Source organism: Phyllobates terribilis, unplaced genomic scaffold, assembly GCF_046119375.1.
Source record: "Phyllobates terribilis strain yellow unplaced genomic scaffold, ASM4611937v1 Scaffold_488__1_contigs__length_1352022, whole genome shotgun sequence".
NCBI classification, from domain to species: Eukaryota; Metazoa; Chordata; class Amphibia; order Anura; family Dendrobatidae; genus Phyllobates; species Phyllobates terribilis.
Window position 1 is genome coordinate 776,501 of NW_027363248.1, and position 9,505 is coordinate 786,005.

Below are 9,505 nucleotides of genomic sequence, written 5' to 3' on the forward strand. Positions count from 1 at the left end.
AATTTCCAAGATTTCTTACTACATTTCTTCTTTCCATTAATCCTCACTCTAAAAGATAAAACCTTGTGATCTGAGAGAATATTAGTTAAAACTTCACATTTCACTGGCAGTATTTTTTCTGAACCTAAAACAAAATCTATCCTGGAGCTACATGTAGAATTGCTCCAGGTGAAACCAGCGTCTATAGGGCTATCCTTGTTACATTCTTTATACACATCAGTTAATTTACAATCATTTATAATATTGCTTAACATTCCAGACGTTTTGTCATAATTTCTACTCACGGAACCGGAGCGTCGGCTTTCGCCTTTTAAAATACAATTAAAATCACCTGCCAGGATAAAAGGTTCAGAGATGTTAATAAATAAAGGTAAAATTTCCAGCATATCAGCCCTTTCATTTTTATCAGGTGACCCATAAAAATTTAAAAACTGCCATCTTGTCCCATCAATAAAAGCCTTAACTAAAAGAATACGACCCGGTAAAATATCTTGGATAAAATCAATAGACACATTTCCCTTAAAAAGTATAGCTACCCCTGCTGATCCGGTTGCATTTGATCCAGACCAGACCGATGGACCATGTTTCCACTCTTCCTTATATTTTTTGTAAGAAATCTTATGAGGGATATGACATTCTTGTAAAAAGAAAACAGAAGCTGTAAAACAGGTTAAAAAATGTAAAACAGTAGCTCTTCTGGTCTTGGATCCTATGCCTCTCACATTGAGGGAAACACCACCAATGTCAGCCATCATAACAAATGGTTAGGAAGAAACAAAAACTGGACTTTACCTATCCGATGGACGGATCAGACCACTTGGACTTTCACCAACGCCCTCTTCTGAATCCACCGTTATCAAGGAGTCTTCATCATCGGAGAAGGAACATTCACTTAAATTAAGACCCGACGCTACTGGGGTGTAGCTCGGAAGGATATTGAGGGAAAGGTTACACTGGGTCTCCATAGGCTGACCATTTAGGTCCTCGTCAGGTGGGTCTCCGAGAGGCTCCGCACTCCCCTGCTGACCCGCAGAAGGTCGTAACACAGGGGCAGGCTGCGCACATGGCGGAGCCTCAGAGTCCCCGGAGGCAGCCAGGTTCGGGGCCCCACCTGGGGCAGCAGAGTCCCGGGACCTCGGGATTCCAGAGTCTACACCCCCGTGAGGGGATGTATCCATCTCCTCCCTATTAGCCACCTCCACGGAACCATTCTTTTTCTTATTATGAGACCTCACCAAATGCCACGTACCGCCCTCGCTCTCGTGAGACCCAGTGGGAATTTTGGGCTCGGTGTCAGCCTTTTGGCGCTCTTTTTTGGCCTTACCGACCGCCCCTTTATGATCTTTCTCAGCCTTCCTTTTAGCCTCCTTATGGTCTTTCAGCCAGCTCCTGGGCTCCTGTGAGTTACCTGTCATTGACTCGGAGGGATTGTTACTAGTCGAAGCGCCCTTATCACCTCCCGAGGCTCCAGGTTGTTGTTCCTCCTCCTGAGGGGTGGTCTGATTGGCCTGTCCATTCCCGGATGTCTTGGACTTCTCCTTTTGTTTTTGTTCATCCTCTCTGAACCTGTGAGGGCAAGAAAAATAGAAATGACCAGGTGTCCGACAAAAAGAGCATTTTTTTTCATTTGGGCACTCCTTTGTGTCATGTTCAGTACTGGCACAATTTCTACAAGTGGCACCACAACTATCCTTAGAGTGCCCATAGAGACCACAATACCTACAGAAAAGTGGCATTCCTGAGAAAAAAAAATCCCCATTAGTTTGCCCTATTTTAAATCGAGCTGGAGGAAGTCTCACACCTCCAGGGAATTTAGGGTCTCTTTCACATTTTACTAAAAACTTCCATTTTGAGGTCCAGATGTTAAACTCATTCAACACTTTCCCAATCAATTTCACACTTTTAAAATAAACTGACAAAAAGGAAATAACCTCTGGTGCTGTTATGAAGGGTGAGAAGATTTTCACAACCACCATCTTTACCTCATCCAGGACGTGCTCGATGATCTGAATCCCTTTTAGACCAGGGCTATTTTCTACCGACTTAACTCTGGACAAAACATCTTTGAAAATACCTTCGCCAGTAAAGGTTACATCATAATCTCCACGTCGAGGATAATCCTGGATAGAAAGGATTTCGTTGGTTCTGACGTGGAGCAGTTTCTCAAGCACGTCCTGGACTACATATCCCAGATTCCGCATATCGGAACCACCAGCCGTAAAGCGGACCCTTATGGTGTTCTTAAGCCTCGCATATAGAGGCACGAGGTTGGGGTCAACCTCCATGGTATGGCGCAACAAAATGCAAATTGCAACCGCCTGCAATCTGCGCCTTCAGAGCTTTGAGATAAAGCACCTGAAGGCTGGGGGATCGCTGCCCGTTACCCTAGGACTAATCCCTCTCCCTAATAGCAGCAGGCAGGTGAAGCCCACCGAAGTGGACGATCCTGCCAGGCCAAGGAGAGGGGTACCTGAGTGCCCTTCAACTGAAACCTCCTGCTGTGAAGCACTTGGTCTCAGCCAAAAGGCCGAGAAGCGATAACCAGAATTGGTTTCAAACTACGGAGCCACCCAAGGATCCTGAAAAGTCCATTTGTGGAGATGAGCTCCTGGACTCCCGTTAAGAAGACATGTTGTCAACCTCTAGATCCCTTACATGCCTGCACTTTTCGGCTTGCTGCTGCTGCAATCCACGCGTTTTAGATCTGCATAACTCCACCTCTTTAAACACAGCACCTTCACCCCCTGCTGTTCCCACCCGCCTCAACACCGTTGGAAGGGAGGAGAACCAATTAAGGCGGGGGGTGGGGTGGAATGAGCAGCTGTCTACCCTTAGCAGGAGGGCTGCTGATTACATACCTCTCCTGCTGCTGCTGCTGGCTGTCCAGCAGCAGACTGAAGGTGGCTGCTGCTGTGCACAGGTATATAAAGGCTCAGAGCCTATTATGACACGCGCAGCCAGCGTTCCATTGCCACATTCCATCTACTGCAGGCAGGATACCTGGCTGGCTGAATGTCGCTGAGAAGCTCACAGAGACCGCCATAAGCAACAGTTTAACAGAATGCCACAGACTAATCAACCAAACTTTTTGGGTTGGGTTCTCTTTTATAGTCTGCAGGCATTAAATGAAAGAAGTCAGTGTTCCAGCAGAGGGAGACAACGTTTCAGAAAAGGCATTGTAGCAAACCAAAAAAGAAATTTTAAGCGCAGCAGAGTAACCAGCGCACATACCTGTTAGCTCAGGTGAGTTTAAAAGGCTGCTGTTGATAACAAGGGCATTTGCTAAATAGATGGTGTGTGTGCAACAATATACTGAAAGGTCAATTATATTGTGCAGCTTATCTCACCACCTGTAGTTATTTAGGTGAAAGCTCCAAAATGCTTGCCTAATATGTCTGTTTATCCAAAAGGAAGTAAAAAGGGAGAGCTAGAAAGATAGCATTTCATTACATTACATGGCAATGCAATGCACAGTTGCTGAAGTTGAACCAAAATGAGCTTGTAATCTGGCTTCTGCAACTTTGAACATGAAAAATCCAATGAGGAGAAGAAAAGCAAAGCCAAAGAGTCCATCTCAAAATCCGACAAACAAGCAAAATGAACAAAAAACATTGAATTCAATTCTTTCTGATTTTAGAAACTGCATTAAAGAAGGGGTGCACCGGTCCTGGAGATACTGCAATACCAGGTCAATGCGTGGAGTGGACAGAGCAAGCTCTTTTTCCATCTCCCTGTTCTAAAAATCCATTTAATATATGGTCCCCAGATAGGGGACGTATCAGATATTAAACTGATAAGAACAGATACTACACTTGATCTTAGCCAAAAGGCCGAGAAGCGATAACCAGAATTGGTTTCAAACTACGGAGCCACCCAAGGATCCTGAAAAGTCCATTTGTGGAGATGAGCTCCTGGACTCCCGTTAGGAAGACATGTTGTCAACCTCTAGATCCCTTACATGCCTGCACTTTTCGGCTTGCTGCTGCTGCAATCCACGCGTTTTAGATCTGCATAACTCCACCTCTTTAAACACAGCACCTTCACCCCCTGCTGTTCCCACCCGCCTCAACACCGTTGGAAGGGAGGAGAACCAATTAAGGCGGGGGGTGGGGTGGAACGAGCAGCTGTCTACCCTTAGCAGGAGGGCTGCTGATTACATACCTCTCCTGCTGCTGCTGCTGCTGGCTGTCCAGCAGCAGACTGAAGGTGGCTGCTGCTGTGCACAGGTATATAAAGGCTCAGAGCCTATTATGACACGCGCAGCCAGCGTTCCATTGCCACATTCCATCTACTGCAGGCAGGATACCTGGCTGGCTGAATGTCGCTGAGAAGCTCACAGAGACCGCCATAAGCAACAGTTTAACAGAATGCCACAGACTAATCAACCAAACTTTTTGGGTTGGGTTCTCTTTTATAGTCTGCAGGCATTAAATGAAAGAAGTCAGTGTTCCAGCAGAGGGAGACAACGTTTCAGAAAAGGCATTGTAGCAAACCAAAAAAGAAATTTTAAGCGCAGCAGAGTAACCAGCGCACATACCTGTTAGCTCAGGTGAGTTTAAAAGGCTGCTGTTGATAACAAGGGCATTTGCTAAATAGATGGTGTGTGTGCAACAATATACTGAAAGGTCAATTATATTGTGCAGCTTATCTCACCACCTGTAGTTATTTAGGTGAAAGCTCCAAAATGCTTGCCTAATATGTCTGTTTATCCAAAAGGAAGTAAAAAGGGAGAGCTAGAAAGATAGCATTTCATTACATTACATGGCAATGCAATGCACAGTTGCTGAAGTTGAACCAAAATGAGCTTGTAATCTGGCTTCTGCAACTTTGAACATGAAAAATCCAATGAGGAGAAGAAAAGCAAAGCCAAAGAGTCCATCCCAAAATCCGACAAACAAGCAAAATGAACAAAAAACATTGAATTCAATTCTTTCTGATTTTAGAAACTGCATTAAAGAAGGGGTGCACCGGTCCTGGAGATACTGCAATACCAGGTCAATGCGTGGAGTGGACAGAGCAAGCTCTTTTTCCATCTCCCTGTTCTAAAAATCCATTTAATATATGGTCCCCAGATAGGGGACGTATCAGATATTAAACTGATAAGAACAGATACTACACTTGATCTTAGCCAAAAGGCCGAGAAGCGATAACCAGAATTGGTTTCAAACTACGGAGCCACCCAAGGATCCTGAAAAGTCCATTTGTGGAGATGAGCTCCTGGACTCCCGTTAAGAAGACATGTTGTCAACCTCTAGATCCCTTACATGCCTGCACTTTTCGGCTTGCTGCTGCTGCAATCCACGCGTTTTAGATCTGCATAACTCCACCTCTTTAAACACAGCACCTTCACCCCCTGCTGTTCCCACCCGCCTCAACACCGTTGGAAGGGAGGAGAACCAATTAAGGCGGGGGGTGGGGTGGAACGAGCAGCTGTCTACCCTTAGCAGGAGGGCTGCTGATTACATACCTCTCCTGCTGCTGCTGCTGCTGCTGGCTGTCCAGCAGCAGACTGAAGGTGGCTGCTGCTGTGCACAGGTATATAAAGGCTCAGAGCCTATTATGACACGCGCAGCCAGCGTTCCATTGCCACATTCCATCTACTGCAGGCAGGATACCTGGCTGGCTGAATGTCGCTGAGAAGCTCACAGAGACCGCCATAAGCAACAGTTTAACAGAATGCCACAGACTAATCAACCAAACTTTTTGGGTTGGGTTCTCTTTTATAGTCTGCAGGCATTAAATGAAAGAAGTCAGTGTTCCAGCAGAGGGAGACAACGTTTCAGAAAAGGCATTGTAGCAAACCAAAAAAGAAATTTTAAGCGCAGCAGAGTAACCAGCGCACATACCTGTTAGCTCAGGTGAGTTTAAAAGGCTGCTGTTGATAACAAGGGCATTTGCTAAATAGATGGTGTGTGTGCAACAATATACTGAAAGGTCAATTATATTGTGCAGCTTATCTCACCACCTGTAGTTATTTAGGTGAAAGCTCCAAAATGCTTGCCTAATATGTCTGTTTATCCAAAAGGAAGTAAAAAGGGAGAGCTAGAAAGATAGCATTTCATTACATTACATGGCAATGCAATGCACAGTTGCTGAAGTTGAACCAAAATGAGCTTGTAATCTGGCTTCTGCAACTTTGAACATGAAAAATCCAATGAGGAGAAGAAAAGCAAAGCCAAAGAGTCCATCCCAAAATCCGACAAACAAGCAAAATGAACAAAAAACATTGAATTCAATTCTTTCTGATTTTAGAAACTGCATTAAAGAAGGGGTGCACCGGTCCTGGAGATACTGCAATACCAGGTCAATGCGTGGAGTGGACAGAGCAAGCTCTTTTTCCATCTCCCTGTTCTAAAAATCCATTTAATATATGGTCCCCAGAAAGGGGACGTATCAGATATTAAACTGATAAGAACAGATACTACACTTGATCTTAGCCAAAAGGCCGAGAAGCGATAACTAGAATTGGTTTCAAACTACGGAGCCACCCAAGGATCCTGAAAAGTCCATTTGTGGAGATGAGCTCCTGGACTCCCGTTAAGAAGACATGTTGTCAACCTCTAGATCCCTTACATGCCTGCACTTTTCGGCTTGCTGCTGCTGCAATCCACGCGTTTTAGATCTGCATAACTCCACCTCTTTAAACACAGCACCTTCACCCCCTGCTGTTCCCACCCGCCTCAACACCGTTGGAAGGGAGGAGAACCAATTAAGGCGGGGGGTGGGGTGGAACGAGCAGCTGTCTACCCTTAGCAGGAGGGCTGCTGATTACATACCTCTCCTGCTGCTGCTGCTGCTGCTGGCTGTCCAGCAGCAGACTGAAGGTGGCTGCTGCTGTGCACAGGTATATAAAGGCTCAGAGCCTATTATGACACGCGCAGCCAGCGTTCCATTGCCACATTCCATCTACTGCAGGCAGGATACCTGGCTGGCTGAATGTCGCTGAGAAGCTCACAGAGACCGCCATAAGCAACAGTTTAACAGAATGCCACAGACTAATCAACCAAACTTTTTGGGTTGGGTTCTCTTTTATAGTCTGCAGGCATTAAATGAAAGAAGTCAGTGTTCCAGCAGAGGGAGACAACGTTTCAGAAAAGGCATTGTAGCAAACCAAAAAAGAAATTTTAAGCGCAGCAGAGTAACCAGCGCACATACCTGTTAGCTCAGGTGAGTTTAAAAGGCTGCTGTTGATAACAAGGGCATTTGCTAAATAGATGGTGTGTGTGCAACAATATACTGAAAGGTCAATTATATTGTGCAGCTTATCTCACCACCTGTAGTTATTTAGGTGAAAGCTCCAAAATGCTTGCCTAATATGTCTGTTTATCCAAAAGGAAGTAAAAAGGGAGAGCTAGAAAGATAGCATTTCATTACATTACATGGCAATGCAATGCACAGTTGCTGAAGTTGAACCAAAATGAGCTTGTAATCTGGCTTCTGCAACTTTGAACATGAAAAATCCAATGAGGAGAAGAAAAGCAAAGCCAAAGAGTCCATCCCAAAATCCGACAAACAAGCAAAATGAACAAAAAACATTGAATTCAATTCTTTCTGATTTTAGAAACTGCATTAAAGAAGGGGTGCACCGGTCCTGGAGATACTGCAATACCAGGTCAATGCGTGGAGTGGACAGAGCAAGCTCTTTTTCCATCTCCCTGTTCTAAAAATCCATTTAATATATGGTCCCCAGATAGGGGACGTATCACCAGATAGGGGACGTATCAGATATTAAACTGATAAGAACAGATACTACACTTGATCTTAGCCAAAAGGCCGAGAAGCGATAACCAGAATTGGTTTCAAACTACGGAGCCACCCAAGGATCCTGAAAAGTCCATTTGTGGAGATGAGCTCCTGGACTCCCGTTAAGAAGACATGTTGTCAACCTCTAGATCCCTTACATGCCTGCACTTTTCGGCTTGCTGCTGCTGCAATCCACGCGTTTTAGATCTGCATAACTCCACCTCTTTAAACACAGCACCTTCACCCCCTGCTGTTCCCACCCGCCTCAACACCGTTGGAAGGGAGGAGAACCAATTAAGGCGGGGGGTGGGGTGGAACGAGCAGCTGTCTACCCTTAGCAGGAGGGCTGCTGATTACATACCTCTCCTGCTGCTGCTGCTGCTGCTGGCTGTCCAGCAGCAGACTGAAGGTGGCTGCTGCTGTGCACAGGTATATAAAGGCTCAGAGCCTATTATGACACGCGCAGCCAGCGTTCCATTGCCACATTCCATCTACTGCAGGCAGGATACCTGGCTGGCTGAATGTCGCTGAGAAGCTCACAGAGACCGCCATAAGCAACAGTTTAACAGAATGCCACAGACTAATCAACCAAACTTTTTGGGTTGGGTTCTCTTTTATAGTCTGCAGGCATTAAATGAAAGAAGTCAGTGTTCCAGCAGAGGGAGACAACGTTTCAGAAAAGGCATTGTAGCAAACCAAAAAAGAAATTTAAAGCGCAGCAGAGTAACCAGCGCACATACCTGTTAGCTCAGGTGAGTTTAAAAGGCTGCTGTTGATAACAAGGGCATTTGCTAAATAGATGGTGTGTGTGCAACAATATACTGAAAGGTCAATTATATTGTGCAGCTTATCTCACCACCTGTAGTTATTTAGGTGAAAGCTCCAAAATGCTTGCCTAATATGTCTGTTTATCCAAAAGGAAGTAAAAAGGGAGAGCTAGAAAGATAGCATTTCATTACATTACATGGCAATGCAATGCACAGTTGCTGAAGTTGAACCAAAATGAGCTTGTAATCTGGCTTCTGCAACTTTGAACATGAAAAATCCAATGAGGAGAAGAAAAGCAAAGCCAAAGAGTCCATCCCAAAATCCGACAAACAAGCAAAATGAACAAAAAACATTGAATTCAATTCTTTCTGATTTTAGAAACTGCATTAAAGAAGGGGTGCACCGGTCCTGGAGATACTGCAATACCAGGTCAATGCGTGGAGTGGACAGAGCAAGCTCTTTTTCCATCTCCCTGTTCTAAAAATCCATTTAATATATGGTCCCCAGATAGGGGACGTATCAGATATTAAACTGATAAGAACAGATACTACACTTGATCTTAGCCAAAAGGCCGAGAAGCGATAACCAGAATTGGTTTCAAACTACGGAGCCACCCAAGGATCCTGAAAAGTCCATTTGTGGAGATGAGCTCCTGGACTCCCGTTAAGAAGACATGTTGTCAACCTCTAGATCCCTTACATGCCTGCACTTTTCGGCTTGCTGCTGCTGCAATCCACGCGTTTTAGATCTGCATAACTCCACCTCTTTAAACACAGCACCTTCACCCCCTGCTGTTCCCACCCGCCTCAACACCGTTGGAAGGGAGGAGAACCAATTAAGGCGGGGGGTGGGGTGGAACGAGCAGCTGTCTACCCTTAGCAGGAGGGCTGCTGATTACATACCTCTCCTGCTGCTGCTGCTGCTGCTGGCTGTCCAGCAGCAGACTGAAGGTGGCTGCTGCTGTGCACAGGTATATAAAGGCTCAGAGCCTATT

General features: G+C 45.3%; 4 non-coding genes and 1 pseudogene across 4 annotated transcripts; all 5 read right to left on the reverse strand.

Annotated features, from left to right (window-relative positions):
• Positions 1 to 3,651: 3,651 nt before the first annotated feature.
• LOC141230041 (U2 spliceosomal RNA) lies at positions 3,652 to 3,842 on the reverse strand. Its single transcript, XR_012296632.1, has one exon. It is a non-coding gene; the product is annotated as a U2 spliceosomal RNA (small nuclear RNA).
• Positions 3,843 to 4,957: 1,115 nt separating this feature from the next.
• On the reverse strand, positions 4,958 to 5,148 carry LOC141229759 (U2 spliceosomal RNA). The gene has a single exon (XR_012296381.1). It is a non-coding gene; the product is annotated as a U2 spliceosomal RNA (small nuclear RNA).
• A 1,118-nt stretch (positions 5,149 to 6,266) lies between these two features.
• LOC141229906 (U2 spliceosomal RNA) lies at positions 6,267 to 6,457 on the reverse strand. The gene has a single exon (XR_012296524.1). It is a non-coding gene; the product is annotated as a U2 spliceosomal RNA (small nuclear RNA).
• Positions 6,458 to 7,575: 1,118 nt separating this feature from the next.
• On the reverse strand, positions 7,576 to 7,785 carry LOC141229945 (U2 spliceosomal RNA; annotated as a pseudogene).
• Positions 7,786 to 8,903: 1,118 nt separating this feature from the next.
• LOC141229770 (U2 spliceosomal RNA) lies at positions 8,904 to 9,094 on the reverse strand. Its single transcript, XR_012296392.1, has one exon. It is a non-coding gene; the product is annotated as a U2 spliceosomal RNA (small nuclear RNA).
• Between the last annotated feature and the right edge of the window lie 411 nt (positions 9,095 to 9,505).